General features: G+C 33.3%; 1 pseudogene; it reads right to left on the minus strand.

Annotated features, from left to right (window-relative positions):
* Nucleotides 1-491: 491 nt before the first annotated feature.
* On the minus strand, nucleotides 492-5,314 carry LOC115994213 (annotated as a pseudogene).
* Nucleotides 5,315-16,484: the final 11,170 nt, after the last annotated feature.

Raw genomic sequence — 16,484 nt, forward strand, 5'->3', positions numbered from 1 at the left:
CAAATATTTTTTGGAAGGTCACAGGTTGGGCTAAATATGATGGAGGTTTGGTAATCTAGACTTTGATGAATGGGTGGTCTAGTGCTCGTAGATCTGGTTGTTGCTTGAATTTTTTTTTTTTTTGGTTAGGTGTTGCAGTAGATGCTTGGAAGTATATGGTGGATGTGGATTGGCGTAGGTTGCAGATGGGAGGATAGTGTGTGATAGTGTCGTTTTTTTGGCTCTAATACCAAATGTTGTGAACTAGGATAATTGAAAGATAGATTAGTCAATTTGAGGTGACTAGCCTCTTGAACTTGAGAGAAGAAATAGACATTTTTGGTTAATTTTCTGCTTAATTCTCATTAATACCTTCAACGTACATAAATAGCCAAGGATGAGATAGCCTTATCAACAAATCCTAAAACATTTGAACTAATCCTATCCTAAGACATAAGAATTAAATTGAATAGAATTAAATCCCAATATTAATCTATCTTATTCTATCACAAAACTAAATTCAAATAATTTATCCATTACATGGGTCATAACAGAATCAGAATCTTCAAGCGGAAAAGAGCAAAGAATAGACTAAGCTAATCAATACAACATTGGATTATATTCCTATCCACTAATTAATTGAATGATTATTGGAAAAATCCTTTATTTTGTAAGCTCCTCCCAATTATTTTCTTATTAGCTACTGCTGGCATTGACTGTGATTTAGCATATTTCCATTTGACATAACAAATTGAACCCACAACATTTTCGAAGGAGAACAATTCTCAAATCATTTGGGAAGCCAATTCAGGTTGATATCTTTTTCAGCCACCTCTACCTTAAGCTCAGTGAGGAATTCCTTGATAGGCTCCCATAACCTGGCCCTCTCTTCATCACATACCACAAGCTTTAACTGCTCAAGATCCATTATTGATTCTGGAAATTGAGTACGCAAGCTCAAGGACCCTTTCATGTTGAGCTCTTTTAAATTACACAACTCACCAATGTGTTTTGGCAACTTCATAATGCTTAGGTAGTCAGATATGTCTAGAATGCTTAACTTATGGAGGCTTCTGATTGAATCTGGTAGCTTTGACAAATCAGTACATGACCTAAGCCTTAGTACTTTTAAGTTCACCAGCTTTCCAATTTCTTCTGGCAGTGCAAACAATTTATGACAGTTGGTGATGCTGATTTTTTTGAGGTGGACGATATCACACAGCCCAGCTGGCAATTCCTCCAAATCATTGCAATAATCAATGTTTATCTCCGTCAAATTTGGGAATGCATCTGAAACCTAAATTGTACAATTCTCAAAAGCCTTACCAATATTACACATAAACAAGGATATTTTCTTCAAACTCTTCAATGGTACAAGGATCTCGCAAAGCGAAGGAATTGAAACCTTCTCTAATCTGATTCTTTTTAAATTGGGTAGAGACCCAAGTAATCGAAAATTTCTTATTTTGGAATGAAAGAAACCATAATTATTGATTATCAAAACCTTGAGTTTATCCATTTTCTCCACAAACTCAGGTAATGTATAATTCTTTGTATGAAAATTCAAAACTAAAACCTCAACTTTGGATCCTTGAATGTTGCACCAACTGGACGAGAATAATTCATCTGCAAAAATAATTTTATACAATGTGATAAGCCATCAATATTATGTAAACTACATATTGTGTATGTCTGTGTGTGTCTTTGGTAGAGAGAAAATGTGCCAACCTGTTGAGATGGATAATAGGCGAGCATTAATGAGTTGCTGCATTTGTTCTGTCCACCACTTTGGTAGATTGTTTCCACTTATGTTAATAATCAGTCTTGACCTTTGTCCTATAGACTCCTGGCTGCTCTGATGCATAGCAAGCTCTCTAAGAATATCGTGTTGTGTGACAAAGTCTTCATTGTAATAGCTTTTGACCTCACTTGCATCTTTCCTGTGAATGGAAAAAATTTAAGCTTAGAACATATTCAAAATTTTCAGCTTCACATATGAAAAATATATAAAATTAAGAATATGACACAACAAAGGGAAATAGATACTACTATCAGTTTCTATCTACAATAATTATATTCAAGTGTATGCCAGACAAGATGCAAACAGGTGTTAACTATTAAAATTTGAAACACCCCTCTTTGCCGGGGCACGGTAGTTGGAAACTTGGAATATCTTGTTTCTTGATTGGCATTAGTTTCCTTTTTTATAGCTCTTGTTAGTAATCGCCTTTCAAATCAATGGTTTGAAGAATCCTAAATTGGGCATTGACATGTCAAATAAACTATAATAACGTATTATCAAATGCCATCAGAAGTTAATTAAGCCATATAAAAAAAAAAAAAAAAATATATATATATATATTTTGGGCCTTTACGGCATAATACAACTAGCAGTAATCATGTGAAGAAAATCCACAACAAGAAACTGTAGTATAGAGATAAAAAGCCAGCATACCTTGCCATCACAAGACTAGCCAGATTTCGAATGTTGAGTTCTTGTAAATTGGCAATGGCATGGATGCCATCTTCATCCAGTTTATACAATTCCGCCCACATATCAATGAGGGCAGCAACTGGGATCCTTTGGTCCTCGGGAAATGAACCTAGGTCCATGAAACACTCTTTGATGATGGCGTTGTCATCAGAAAATTCTATGCTTTTTTGAAGATGAGCAAGCAGCTCCGTATCAGAACTAAAATAAAATTGACCATCAGACCATTTCATTAGTCTACTGTGCCATACTACTTCATGTTGCCTACGCAGTGAACCACCAATCACTTTAATGACTAGTGGGAATCCCCCACAGCCTCTTACTATCTGGAATTCAAGGAAACAAATAAACTCAGTTATTGTTTGGAGTTTACAGGGGTGATTTTTGGCCCAAGCAAAGCTATGTATGAAAACATAATTTTCTCAGGTGTGTGTGTATGTATATATTGATAAGCTATATATATCTCTCACAAATTGGCAAAGTACCTTTTTGGCATCTTCTTCTGCTGAATGTAAGAGTTCTCGTCATGTAGGGATGCTGAGCGATGAAAAAGAGTCATTGCATCAACATCATCTAGTGGTTTTAAGTGATATGTAAATTTCAATCTTGGAAATGCAGTTCTTGAAGTAACCAAAATCTTGTAATTGGGAAGATCAAACTTAAACTTTTCAGGAAGGGATTCTGACCCGAGCCAGACATCATCTAGGATCAACAATATAGGATTAGGTGTAAGATGATTCAGCAGTTGTGACAGCTGGTTGATTGCATCTTCATCACTTTGAATTTGAAAATTAGGCTGCATATCCTTATAATTTAGTAGGTTCTGCACAATGACCTTCACATTGGGAGTTTTTGAGACGTTCACAAAGAGAATATTGTCCTCAAACATTCCTGTCCAAACACAGTGTAGTTAGAAAACTGCCACAGAGGCACATTTCATATCGCATATATTACACATATATTGGCCCAGTCATATGAACAGAATACCCAATCCCAATCGTAGCAAACGGTGAGATGTGAGGAAAAAAAAAAAAATTATGAGAAACACGACCAACTATGAAAATATAAGAATTGCATTTTTAAACATTTTTTTAATCATCTTGTTTCTTTTACTGCATTATTTCATTTTAGGATTCAACAAGGAAGTTCAATGTATTTTGTTTTTGCTACTGCCTAACGGTATACTTCACTATTAAGGATCCACATACTAGCACCATAAATAACTTCAAGAATATGCAAATTATAGGAGTGTTTGGTTTGTGTTTTCAAACAATTATTTTCAATTTTTAAACAATATTTCACATATTTCAATATATTTTTTCATTCACACGTATTTCCACAAATATTTTCAAATAATAATATTCAATTTTTAAACGCATGTACCAAACGGACTCTATATTTCCTAAAACACTTGGGCCCGTTTGGTATATGTGTTTAAACACATATTTTTAGTTTTTAAACAACATTACACGTATTTTTACATATTTTTTCATCCACACATAATTTTAAAAAATACAAACAACATTACTAGAACAACATTACCAAACGGGCCTAACAAGTTAGAAAGTAAAAAATTACAAACTGAACACCCAAAAGAGATGGAAGTACCTCTAATTTCGTCATCCTGACAAAGCATTTGCACCAAGGTGGTTTTCCCACATCCTCCAGGAGCAGTCAGTAGAAGCAGCTGCACCTCCTCCTTCAACAGCAGCGTCTTCAACTCCTTCATTGGCATATCCAACCCGACTGTAAAATCCGGGGGATCACGAACCGCGCACAGCACCCTTTGTCTGTCCGCAAATGAATCCACTTTTTGCAGATTAATATTCACATTTACCAAAGTCCTCAACCCATTCCTTGTGCTATGTACTTGCAAATCAACCTGACAGAACCTGACGATTTCTTTGTCCAACGCTTCAAGTTTGTGAGAGTAATATACTTTGAAACAGTAGTTCCACCACCGGATTTTCAAGCACTTGCGAACCAGCTTCTCTCCCTTTTCCATATTTTCGATTAAGTTCTGTGTTTCCACCTTTGGGAGATCAAGTTGTTCGCTTAATTGTGTTATTTCGTTGATCGTTGGTGCCAAACGATCTAACGTGGATTCTAGGCGTTTAAGAATGGGTTTGAACATACGGGCTTTGCTTACCACATCCTTAACCGTGTCATGTAACACTGCAAAGCCCTCACCAAATGCTGCCCCAGGAGCAGCCCCTCCAACAAATGCTGCTGCCATAGCTTTGCTTCAAAGATTCTATATCCAATATAGTATTTGGAAACCTAATTGAGAAACTAAGACTTCACTCACTCTACCCAACCATGCAAAATGCAAACTTTTTTTTTTTTTTTTGGGGTGGATGACTTAGATTTTTATTTAAATAAATAAATATTGCAATACAGTGGTAAATTAGCAATGAGACCTGAAAATTGCAATACAATGGTGTAAACTAGGCAGTGAGACCTGAAATTTGCAAAGCTAAATCAACACTTTATATACTACAAAAAAAATTTTAAACATCTCTGGTTAAATTTCTTAGTGGTGATCAGGAAACAGAGCGGAAGTAAATCAATTGATCGCTCAGTACCGGGCGAGTTTCAATTCATTATAAATATATAAACATGAAAAAAGAGATGTGCCGAGTAGCAGAAGAGATCTCATGTCAACGGCTTCTTCTTTCGTAGGAAAGAAAGATTGAAAGGGAAATAAAACTGTAAAATACACAAATAAATCATCACAGACGCCTTTCTGTTTCTCCGCTATTGCCTATTGCCCATCTTTACCTTCAAGCTGGAAGCGTCCTTTTGGAACTAGAAACGAAGGAACATAAACAAGTGATCTTTTTACTAAATCACTATTGTTGGTTTGGTAATAATTTTTTTTTTTAACTAAAAATTAATAAATATAGAAGTTGAAAATTTGTGAGAGAGAGAGGGGTGATATTGCTCTGATCGCAGGCCTTTGTTCACCTACCCCACTCTGCTTTAGTTTTTTTTTTTTTTTTTTTTTTCTCTACTTTAGTGCTTATTACAGTTTCACTTTATTATAATGTCTTTGATCGAGGCCACGATGATTTATTTTTTTTAAACGTCGATCCTTTTAATGAATTATTTATGGGTTTCAATTTTTCAATTTTTTTTAATGAAAAATTGATTCAGAAAGGAAAATAATAATAATTATACTATTATTTTTTGAAGCTTAGGGAAGCATTACCTTCCTTTCCCTTTCCTTTTCTCTTCCTCATTTCCTTTCTTTATCCTTTCCATAGTTACAACCAAACATGGTGTTACTTCCATTTTCGCCCAAATTGCGCTTATGCTAAAACAATTGGGCCCACGGAAATATTATCACTCGAAGTCATTCACTTTCTTTTCTCTTGTACAATCAAACGGAGGAGATGGTATCTCTTCCTTACTTTTTCCTTCTTTTCTCTTTCCTCCCCCCATTTCCAAACACAGTGCAGGGAGAGCATTGATCACATGGGATCCACCACTTTATATTATAAAAGAGTTATTCTAGGATCATAAATTATTTCACAACTTTTTTGTTATAACTCTGACATGAAAGATTGTAAGTGGTTAACTATCACTTACACATAAATCCACAATTTTTTCTTTATCAATCATACTCTATCATGTCATAGTTATGGCAAGAAATTGTGAAAAATTATGCGGTCCTAAACTTTTCCATTATAAAATGACGAATATGTTCTTAAAATTTTTTAGAAATTACAAATGTTCTAATATATGAATTTTCTCATTATTAATAAAGGTACAAAGTAAAAACACATATTTTCTTCTTCCTTTTCTTTCCTTCGTTCAAACATATCAAAGAGAAATATTTTCTCTTCTTTTTTCTTTTTCTTTCCCTTCCCTTCCTCCTTTCCTTTCTTTTCTCTTTCCATAGCTACAACCAAACATAGTGTAAATACAGTTAACCATAAAAAATCATAGTTTCTAAGCAATGCTTATATCTTCTTCTTCTTCTTTTAAAATGTTTCCTACATCTTTCAAGAACTATTTTTGTTTTTGTCAAAAAAAAATAAAAGAACTGTTTTTGTTTATTTATTTATTTTTTCCAGCAACTTAACTAACTTTCCCATTAATGCTTTGAGATTGTAAAATAAATACTAAAAAGTAAAAACTGAAATTTGGAGAAGCAATAACTGTCTATTCCCTCAACACTTAAAAAGTTAAAATTCACAATTATTAAAAAATGAAGAATAATCATGAAAATATTTCATGAAAGAAATTAAAAAGAAAAAAAAGAAGCAAAATATGTAAGATGCATTCCTCCATCTCTACTCATACAAGAACCATTGCAAGTTTTTTGGTGTTGGAAAAACTTTTCTTTTTATACTAAATTGTATTAGTTATATTTTCACTAACTATAGTCAAAGTTTGATATAAAGAATCTTTTTAAAGTTTAGAATATTTCATTATTGATATTAATGTTATAGAGGGAAGTGTTATTTTCTTTAATTGTCAAGGGAGAGGAGTATTTTTTTTTCCTCCAAGTTTGGGATGAAGTGTTATTTGACTCAAAACAATGAGATTATTGATTTAGTATTATTAATGTAGAGGTCACAATTACATAAGTACCTGCAATTTACATCCTCGAGAAGAGCTCTCTTTTCCCACACTCAAGTATATCTCTTCCCAGGCCCTTTTAGATATACACCATTGTAAGTTTATTTAAAAAACCTTCTCCCATCTCCCCGTGTGTGTGTTAAAAAATACTAAGTATTCTAAAAAAAAAAAAAGTATATCTCTTCCCATTCTCAATTTCTTCTCTTCTATCTTTTTCATTGCTCCTATAATAAACCCATCCATTTCCTTCCTAACCTTGATGTTTAGAAGGGGGGTGAGGGGCAAATTTTTAGGTATGAACAAATGTGGTAATGGGTCATTGTTAAATCATTTGCTATTATCTTTAGTTCTAGGGGTGGAGGGAAGGTCTAGCACTACTTCCCTGCCCCTAGATATGTCATTTATGGTAGGCCTTTTGTATTCTGGACTTGAATGTTTCTTGCCATACTGTGGCCTAATAGTTCTGGGGTAAGAGAGTCACCTTAAGCCGGCTTGTGCACAAGCTGGGACCCCTTTGCAAAGATCTTGGTCACGTGGCCATAGCAGGAGATGCTATCACAAAAAACATTATAGCAAGAGACACGTAATATAACAGGATAAAAAAGATATTCTAACTAAAACGCTTGCTATCAACCAAAGATAATATTTAAACAACTTTGCAATAGGAAGGAAACGTGATAATATGAGTATGGCAAAAATAAATTAGCAACAATGAAAAGAACAATGTTAATGCTTAAACAATCATGATAAAAGAGGGAAAGGGGATTAGTCTGCTAGACTTAACTCCTTGGCAGATTTAAGTCCAAGAAAGGAATCAATCTCCAATGTGGGCAACCTCACAGGGTAATCTTGCCATGGAAATTGCCAACTTTGGAAGAACGGACTTGAGTGGCTTATTCTTAAATCTCTTGACTGGCTAGAGAGTAGGCTATTGAGAGAGAAAGAAGGGAGCAGCCTATTGGTACATGCCTTATCACATTTTTGTTTTCTTGCTTTGCGTTTTTCTTTCTTTTTTGCTAATCCTCTCTGTTTTTCTCTTTGCTTTCTATTTCTTTCTATGTTTCCGTTCTTCCTTGTTTTTCTGTTGTTGTTTACTGTGCACAGTTAAAGCCTTTTTATACTGCCTGTTGTGATAAGATTTACTATTTTACCCCTTAACGATTTTTGGCCTGTTATAGGTGTCCTTTCTTAATTAGCCACCCACTGGTCTATTAGCTACCCAACCACCACCACTACTTTATGCTGACTGTGCCACGCTTTATTCCTAGACAAAGGGAATTTTTTTTTTTTATTTTCTTACTTTTCGTAGCATCTCCATTCGGATAAGGGTTGGGTGTTCTCTCTTACTAACTCCTATGGCATGTGCCTAGTGATTCCAACTCATTTTTCCCTCTTTTGAGTGATTTGTTATCCTAGCAGGACATTTCTCCCAAAAGAGCTTGAACAGGAATCCCAAAATAGACTTCCCCCTTCTCTCCACTGCCAGATCATACCCTCTCTTACCTCTAACCTATGGCCCATTGTGCCTGTATTGGTTGGGTACAAGTGGGTGGTGCCTGAGCCTTGTGCGTGCTCCACTTCCATGTGAGTCCATGGCTTGTCTACCATTCATGCATTTGCCATTGCTTGTGGGTTTGTCTAGTCTTGTTGCGCATCCTATTGCTTATTTTTTAACCCTTTGTGGAATGGATGAATCATTGGGTCTTTATTCTTTGCATCTCGTTTTTTATTTGGGCTGGATTTTTGTCACTCCCCAAACCCAATACCCAGATTTGTGACCATGACTGGCATGCTAATATCAAGCTTAAATATGATATTAACAAGAACCAATTTAACTTTTTCCAAAACTTTTACAAAAGCTTCCCTCTTTCTTTTCATTCATATTTCTTTACTTAAATGATATAACTTTCTACTTGATATTCAGAGCATCTACATTGTACCTCAAAGGATAACACAACCCACCGATTATTCAAATTCTAAATTTCACATAATACATCTCTTAATACTTTAAGGTACACACTTTCATTATATCCTAAAATACACCATACTACAAATCTAAACATCAAATTGCTAATTTAGGATCTATACATATAAAACTAAAACCAGCACCTTTCAAACTCGACTAAGACTCCCTCTGCTCCAAAATAAAACTTGCTAACTGAAAGAGTGGAAGGGGTGAGCTACATAGCTCAGTAAAGGTAAGATATATGAGAATTTAATAAGGATGCATGTAAATCAAATCATTTCATTCTATGAATATTCGAATAGGAGAACAAATTTTCATGCATAGTATTTTATACTATTTATAATAATAACTTATATGCTTTTCATAGGAAAATAATTATTCTCCCTTTTCTTATCAGAATAATATTGCCAAAACCTTTCGGATTTAATTTCTTTCATTTCTTACAAAGTCACCAAATGTAATATTGATTGTTTAAAATCAATATATATGCATTCTCATTACAAAATAATCATTTTAACTTAAATCAGATAATTGATAACTTTGTCTTAAACTAGAAGCATCTTAAAGAATAACAAAACATTTCTTCATAAACTTCTTCTCGTAAAATATTATAATTTTCATAGTCATAAAATCTAACGTTTCATAAAGAATAACTATCTTATAAACAATAACTATCTTATAACCTTTTAACATAAACTTGTACTTTCATTAGAAGTTTTATCTTTAAAGCGTAACAAAACAGCTTTTCTTTTCATTATAAATTTCTTTTCATGAGAACTTTTAACTTTTCATAATGCATTTAAACAAAATCATTCTCTCATGATTAATAACATAATATAGTTGTTCATAAATGACTTATTGGTTAGTCCATATCTGATAAGTCTGTACTTATTTGGAAGGCTTTTAGCACCACAGTATTAGGCATCCAGCATTCCCCACAATGCTAGGTATTCCTAGGATTACATCATAATACACATCTTTCAACCATGGGGGTAGGTTGACTTCCTCCACAAGTTGGTTGTAACCAACAAGGGCGGGTATAGCAGAGCCAGTCCCATTTAATGGCCAATCATATAATATTTTCCATGGAAAGCCAGTAATTAACCCCTACTGATAGAGTTCAGATCACCAGAGGACATAACCCAAAAACCTTTTATACTTATACATCATATTGAAATTTCTTATTTTGCATAACATTTCATAATAATAGCATTTCCATTATTTTCTTTAAACATCATGTTCATGGAAATTAGTAACGGTATCAATATGCTTAAATCATATACATAAGGGTTTGAAAGTTCACGAACATATCTTTGTCAAAATAATGATTATATGTCATATCTCTAATCAAAAACCTTTTAATGCATAATATACTTTAAAATAATCTCATGATTTACCAAATACCCATATAACTTATCCTTTACCTGAAAGCAAAGGAACCAAAAGCCTACAATCAAAGGAGCTTAGACCTGAGGAACTAGTAACACCTAAACCAAATATCAAAGCTTATCACTATCCATTACTCCTTATCATAAACTTAATCATTCATCTCAAAGCCTATCTCTTTAAATCAAGGAAGTCCTAATCTCACCTCAATGAGATTCCCACAAATACAAAATACATTCATCAGACAACATGATGTACTAAATCATAGAGAAACCAACATTCTCATACTAATCTCACATCTCTAGAAGAGCCAACTTTATTTCAGAAGGTGCTTTGAGATTAGGGCAATGATGCATACATAAACATAAACTCTTTTAAGCATGGTCATATAACCATATACACTCTTAAGGCAACATACAACATGTTGAACAAAATAACTTCATGAATACAACCGTTGCATGGTTTAGAACCCCTTTTTTGAGTACTAAACCTCAAACCAAGTTACACAAAATTAATCTATGATCTAGATATACCAAAAGATAAGAATATTAAATTATAGCTCAAAACATTCACCCTAACTTTACAATTAAATCCTCAAAATCAGAGTTATCATTTACTGTTTACTGCTCATTTTAGCTGCATATGTCTCATTTGTAAAATACAAATGGGCTATCTATACACATCCAAATGTCATGAAATTGTACAAAACTACTCCCCTATATGTCCAGTATATACCATAAAATTTCGGAGTCAAAGCATAAACCCATGGTTTACTAAAAATCACGGAGGACAGTATACTCAAATCTGTCCTGACAGAATTTCTTGCAACTTACAAATTAAATCATTATTCTTTATGTTCATCCAAATGCTGTGAGACCACTTCCATAACAACCATGTGTGTCTTAGAATTCATAAAAACTACTCTTAGCATCCTAATTCACAAAATATGATTTAATACATATTTTTCTTGTTGTAAACATCAAATCTGTCATAGAGACAGTTTCAGTATATATTCTTACAAAATCATCAACAAATAGCAATAGGCCTTAATTTCATTTGGGTATTTTTATGCCCATACTATACATATTAAAATATGTTAATAAGCATTCAATTGATCACAATATTATCAAACTTTCAAATCACTAAAAAAAAAAAAAAAATCATAGTTCAGCCTTTAAAATCAGGATAGAGGATAAAGAAGTAGAAATAAAAAAAATGAAGTTTTGATTACTTACCCACAAACTTTGAAGCTGAAATTTTAGTGTTAACCTTTTAATTTCTTCTTTAGAAAGGGATATATTGTTTTGGTAAGAGAGGGAGGGCTGCCGTATAAGAGCAAAGGAAGAAGAAGGAACAAGAACAAGGAGAAGAGTAGAGAAAGAGGGGCTAGACTTTCTGATTTGGTGCAGCCAAGAAAATAAGATAAGGGAGAAGACTTTTGGGGCAGCAAAAGGAGATAAGGAGAGTGGACTTGGGGTGAAACGTGTGATGCTAAGGAAGAAAAATCACAGCCCAGCTTTTTTTTTTTTCAACTTTTTGGCTTTCACACTTACACTTTTCTACAAAGAATAATATCACTTTACACACACACACACACACACACACACATATATATATCCTTATTTTTATAAAGTTATATCTATCACATTAAAAGAGCATATATGTTCTATAATATCACAATATCAAACCTTTTTAAAACACTATAAATATATAGATTTACAAGTTCATGATTTCCTAATTTCACAAACCACAAATACCATTACTAAAAATTCCTTGCAGAAAATCATGGATTCTAAGGTGAGAGTAGCTAGAATCCTTACCAAATTTATGATTCTTGAGGGGAAATAGAAATAAATCACTCTTGCATGAAAGGATTTCCCTTTCCTAATGGCTGGACCCAAAAGTATGAGAGGTAGAGAGCTTGAGAGAGTTTTATTTCTTTTTGGTGTTGGACTCGTAGGCATGAGAGGGAGGGAGTTTCTTGATTGCTCTAGTTTCTTTGAGAAAATGTGAATAAGAAATGAGATGAGTCTTGTTTTTTTTTAATGTGTGGACCCTTGGGTTTGGCAAATGGGACTTAAGAGAGCTTCCTAGCTCTTTCCTTAAGAGAAAAGAGAGTAAAGTTAGAGGTGAGAATTCTGATTTTGCATGGACCTATGGGAAATTGAGAGGCTTCTTGGATGTTTGTCTTGAGAAAAGTTAAGGAAGAAGTGAGGTGGAGCTTGGTGATTGCATAACCAGCCAAGTCTTGGTCTTTGGGTTTGTCAACATGCATGAAACTTTGACATTATGCGTTGAATTCCCATTGGTTGCATGTGGGAGAAATTTCTACTATACTATCTTATGCATCATGCTTAATTAAAACATAAACTATGTATGTAATAACTTAACCCACTTAATATAGTTTTGTACATATTTAGTATATATACATAATACAAATAGCCATTCAATTATTTGTAATCTTTACAATTCTTATTTAGTGGCATTATAAAATAATATGTTTATTAAATACTCTTATATTAATTTTTGAAAGTAAGTGGCTTAAAAATAATAATTAATCACTCAAACACATAGTTTAATTATAAAATTGGGTCGGGGTGTTATAGTTTTGTTTGGGTATAGGCCTTTTCTTCTTCAATTCAGCCCCTATCTCCCTTTACTTTTGGTTTTTGGGTTGACTAATACTTCTGCCACGCCACTGTATTATTTTTGCCATGTATTGCTGAACTGTACTTGCTGGGCCTCCTTTGGGTCTGCCTGGTATTTTTCTTTACTTAGTTGGCGTTGCCCAATATTTTTGCTGGTTAGTTTTTATATCATCTCAGGCTTCCTTGGCCCATTTTATTTCTCCGGGTATCCTCGGCCCGCTTCATTCCTTTAAGCGTCCTTGGCCCATTCCACTCTTACATTCCCATAGGCTTTTGCTAAGTCTTTCGAGTTTCCTCGGCCCAATTACCATATCCTTTACTTTTGGGATTTGTTGGCCTTTGTATCAACCCCCCTTTACTAATTCCTTTCTTTGGGCTCCTTCGGGCCATCTTTGCTTACTTTTTACTTCTTATGATTCTTGTGGGCTTACTACTTCCTTCTTTGGGGCTCCTTTGGGCCCATTTGATTTCTTTGGGGTCTTTTTACTATTTTGTGGGCCCGTGTACCATTGTTCCAGCCATTCAAGCTTAATAGTTTTTCTTACTTTGCTAATTCTTTTTTCTTCACCCTTTGTTATATTATTGGGCTTCTTCTTGCCATTGGCTTTTTTTTTTTTGGGCCAAAATGGGCCTCAACATCATTTAACATTTAATATGATTGATGTCTGATGGGTACGATCATTTAGTGTGGAGGTGACATATGCCTTTTTTTTTTTTCTTTTTTTTTTAATAGACATCTTTCCCCCATCCTCATTTTGCTTGGTTTGGTCATCGCTTCACCGGAGCTATGATATTCTCTTTATACCCTAATTGAGGGGACTTTAGTTTAGACAAGGCAAAGTGTTTATTGGCTTGTTGGGATAACTACATGGTTGACTTCTTCAATTAGACCTAGTGGACTGACTTCCCTTGGCCCATGATCTAGGGACATGTTTAATAAGTAGTTTGTTTTCCCTGCACAAATTTCGACCTAAAATTTAACAAATTAAATTGTATTGCTTTAAAAAAAAAAATGCATTGCTTTTTAAATGTAACAGATTGAATTTTAAGAATTTTTGTTTATAATCATATTTCAAGAATTCAAAAAGTATCAAATTAATAATTGAGGAATAAAGAATTTGAACCTTGAATGTTTACGTTGAAAATATCAAAAAGTATTAATGCTCTTAGATATAATGATAATAAGAATAGTAAGGACCCGTTTAATAAAAGATTTCTAGTAACGCTGTTTAAGTGTTTTAGAAATACGTGTGAGTGAAAAAGTGTTGTGAAAATATGTATTGGTTGTTTAAACAACGAAAACTGTTGTTCAAATTACATTAACAAACAGGCCCTAAAATACTATGGTTCACTCTTTTCACCTTTTTGCTGTGTATAACATGTGATTCTACGTAGCCACTGTTATGCCCATTTTATTAGAGGGCCATAAAAAGTTAAAAACCCATAATGTAAGGTACAGTCTTTGTAGGCCCATTATGTTATTTTCATTCTTTTTATTTTTGGAATTGGCCCAAGCCCAAGAAATTTTAATAGATAAATTGAAGGAATATGGTATGTAGGGTAAAAGAATGGGCCTATATTAAGCATACCCATGGACCCAAGAGATGGATTTTACGAATGAGATGGGAATACTTGCAAAGTCTATGGGCCCATGTGCACTTGACTGATTTGCAGTATTTACCCAAAATTGCATAATTGCTTTAAGCCATAAGAACCATGTTGGCTTCATTAAATACCCACTAACTGATTCCCACAAATTTAGCAAATTCTTTAGGGCTATTTTCCACCAAGAGGACACAACAATGATGTTTTAGTAAAAACATCCCCAAAATTGTTACAAAACCAAATTGTCCTAATGTCCAAACAATAGCAAAACTCAATATTGTCATTCATCTAAAAATCTAGCAACCAAAAGCTCTGATCCTTAGGAAATTAGGCATGCCCCTAACTTGTAAAAACCTAGTCAGCAATTCATGCATTAATAACCCATTTTTACCTACCTTACCAAGCTACACTTATTCTTCCAACTTATTTCTAAGCTTTTGATATAATAAAAATTAATAGGTCACTTTGGCTTTGTTTGGTGGGAATGATGGAAAATGGTGGGAAGAAAGAAAATAATTTAGTTTTCCATCATGTTTGTTTGGTTGGAATGATGGAAAACTAAAATAAATTTCATTTGTTTGATTGAGAAAAAAAGTAAGAGGATAAAAATTGTAATTTATATAAATTTACTCATAGACATATACCCCCACCAGTACTACATAGTATATAATAAATAATTTGACACATTATAAAAGTGACACATCACTTATTATGTTAATATGTCTTTTTTTATTATTTATTTTCTATCTATCAATTCCTTTATACATTAAAAATAATTCCATTAACTAAATTATTTAAAATGAAATATTAAAAATCCTTTATACATAAAAAAAATAATGCCATTAACTAAATTAGTTAAAATGAAATATTAAAAAAAGAAGGAAAAAAAAAAAGAAGACTTGTTGATGGGTGGTTACCTGGCAACTTTAGATAGGATGATTTATTATTATTATTATTATTATTATTATTATAACTTTGAATAGGATAAAGTTGAAAGAGCATTCACATTAAAATGTGCCAAAATATTTTAGAAACTCAAAACACTAAAAAAAATCCACTACATCAAAGATGCTAAACTTATAATTTTTTAACACCAAGCTACAACAAACTATTGTAAAAACAAACACAAAAAATATTATTTAAATGAAAGTGAGAGAGAGAGAGACTTTTTTTTTTTCTTCTTCTTAATTTTGAGAAATTGAGGGAGACTTGAGGGGTAAAAGAAAGAATATTTAAATGAATGGGTAAAAGAATAGAACATTTGATGTTAGGTGTATTAAAAAGTATGGTGTTAAAATAAATAAAATAAAATTTTTAATTAGTAAAAGCTAAAATTGCGATTTTAGAAAGAAAGGTGGCTACTTGTGCAACATTATATAATGAGGTAAAATGTCATTTTCTTTTTGATGTCAGTTTTGCTTCCCATTATTTTTCTCGATTTTGGGAGAGAAAATTTTTTAGGCTTAGGTGAAAAACACCCTTGTGCCCAGGGTTTTCATTGCAATCATTTCCTTGATATGAATGTGAAATGAGGATGTATTGGATTCCCAGAAAATGTTGGATGAAATGGGTGAAAGGAATTGCTGGTCTTGGAACACAATGATATTTGGCTATGCCAACAAGGAAGCTTAAAGTCTAAATTTGTTTGATGAAATACCCGAAAGAATAATTTTTCGTGGATTGCAACAATATTGTGGTGCCTAAATCATGACTGGCCTAAAGACATGAAAATTCAATATCGAATAAGGTCACCAAATCTAGTGCTCTTGCTATCTACAAGTCCAAACTTACATACAGGCAGGGATATACAATCTAGGCACAT

The sequence above is a fragment of the Quercus lobata genome, chromosome 6 (genome assembly GCF_001633185.2).
Source record: "Quercus lobata isolate SW786 chromosome 6, ValleyOak3.0 Primary Assembly, whole genome shotgun sequence".
In the NCBI taxonomy this organism is placed as follows: Eukaryota; Viridiplantae; Streptophyta; class Magnoliopsida; order Fagales; family Fagaceae; genus Quercus; species Quercus lobata.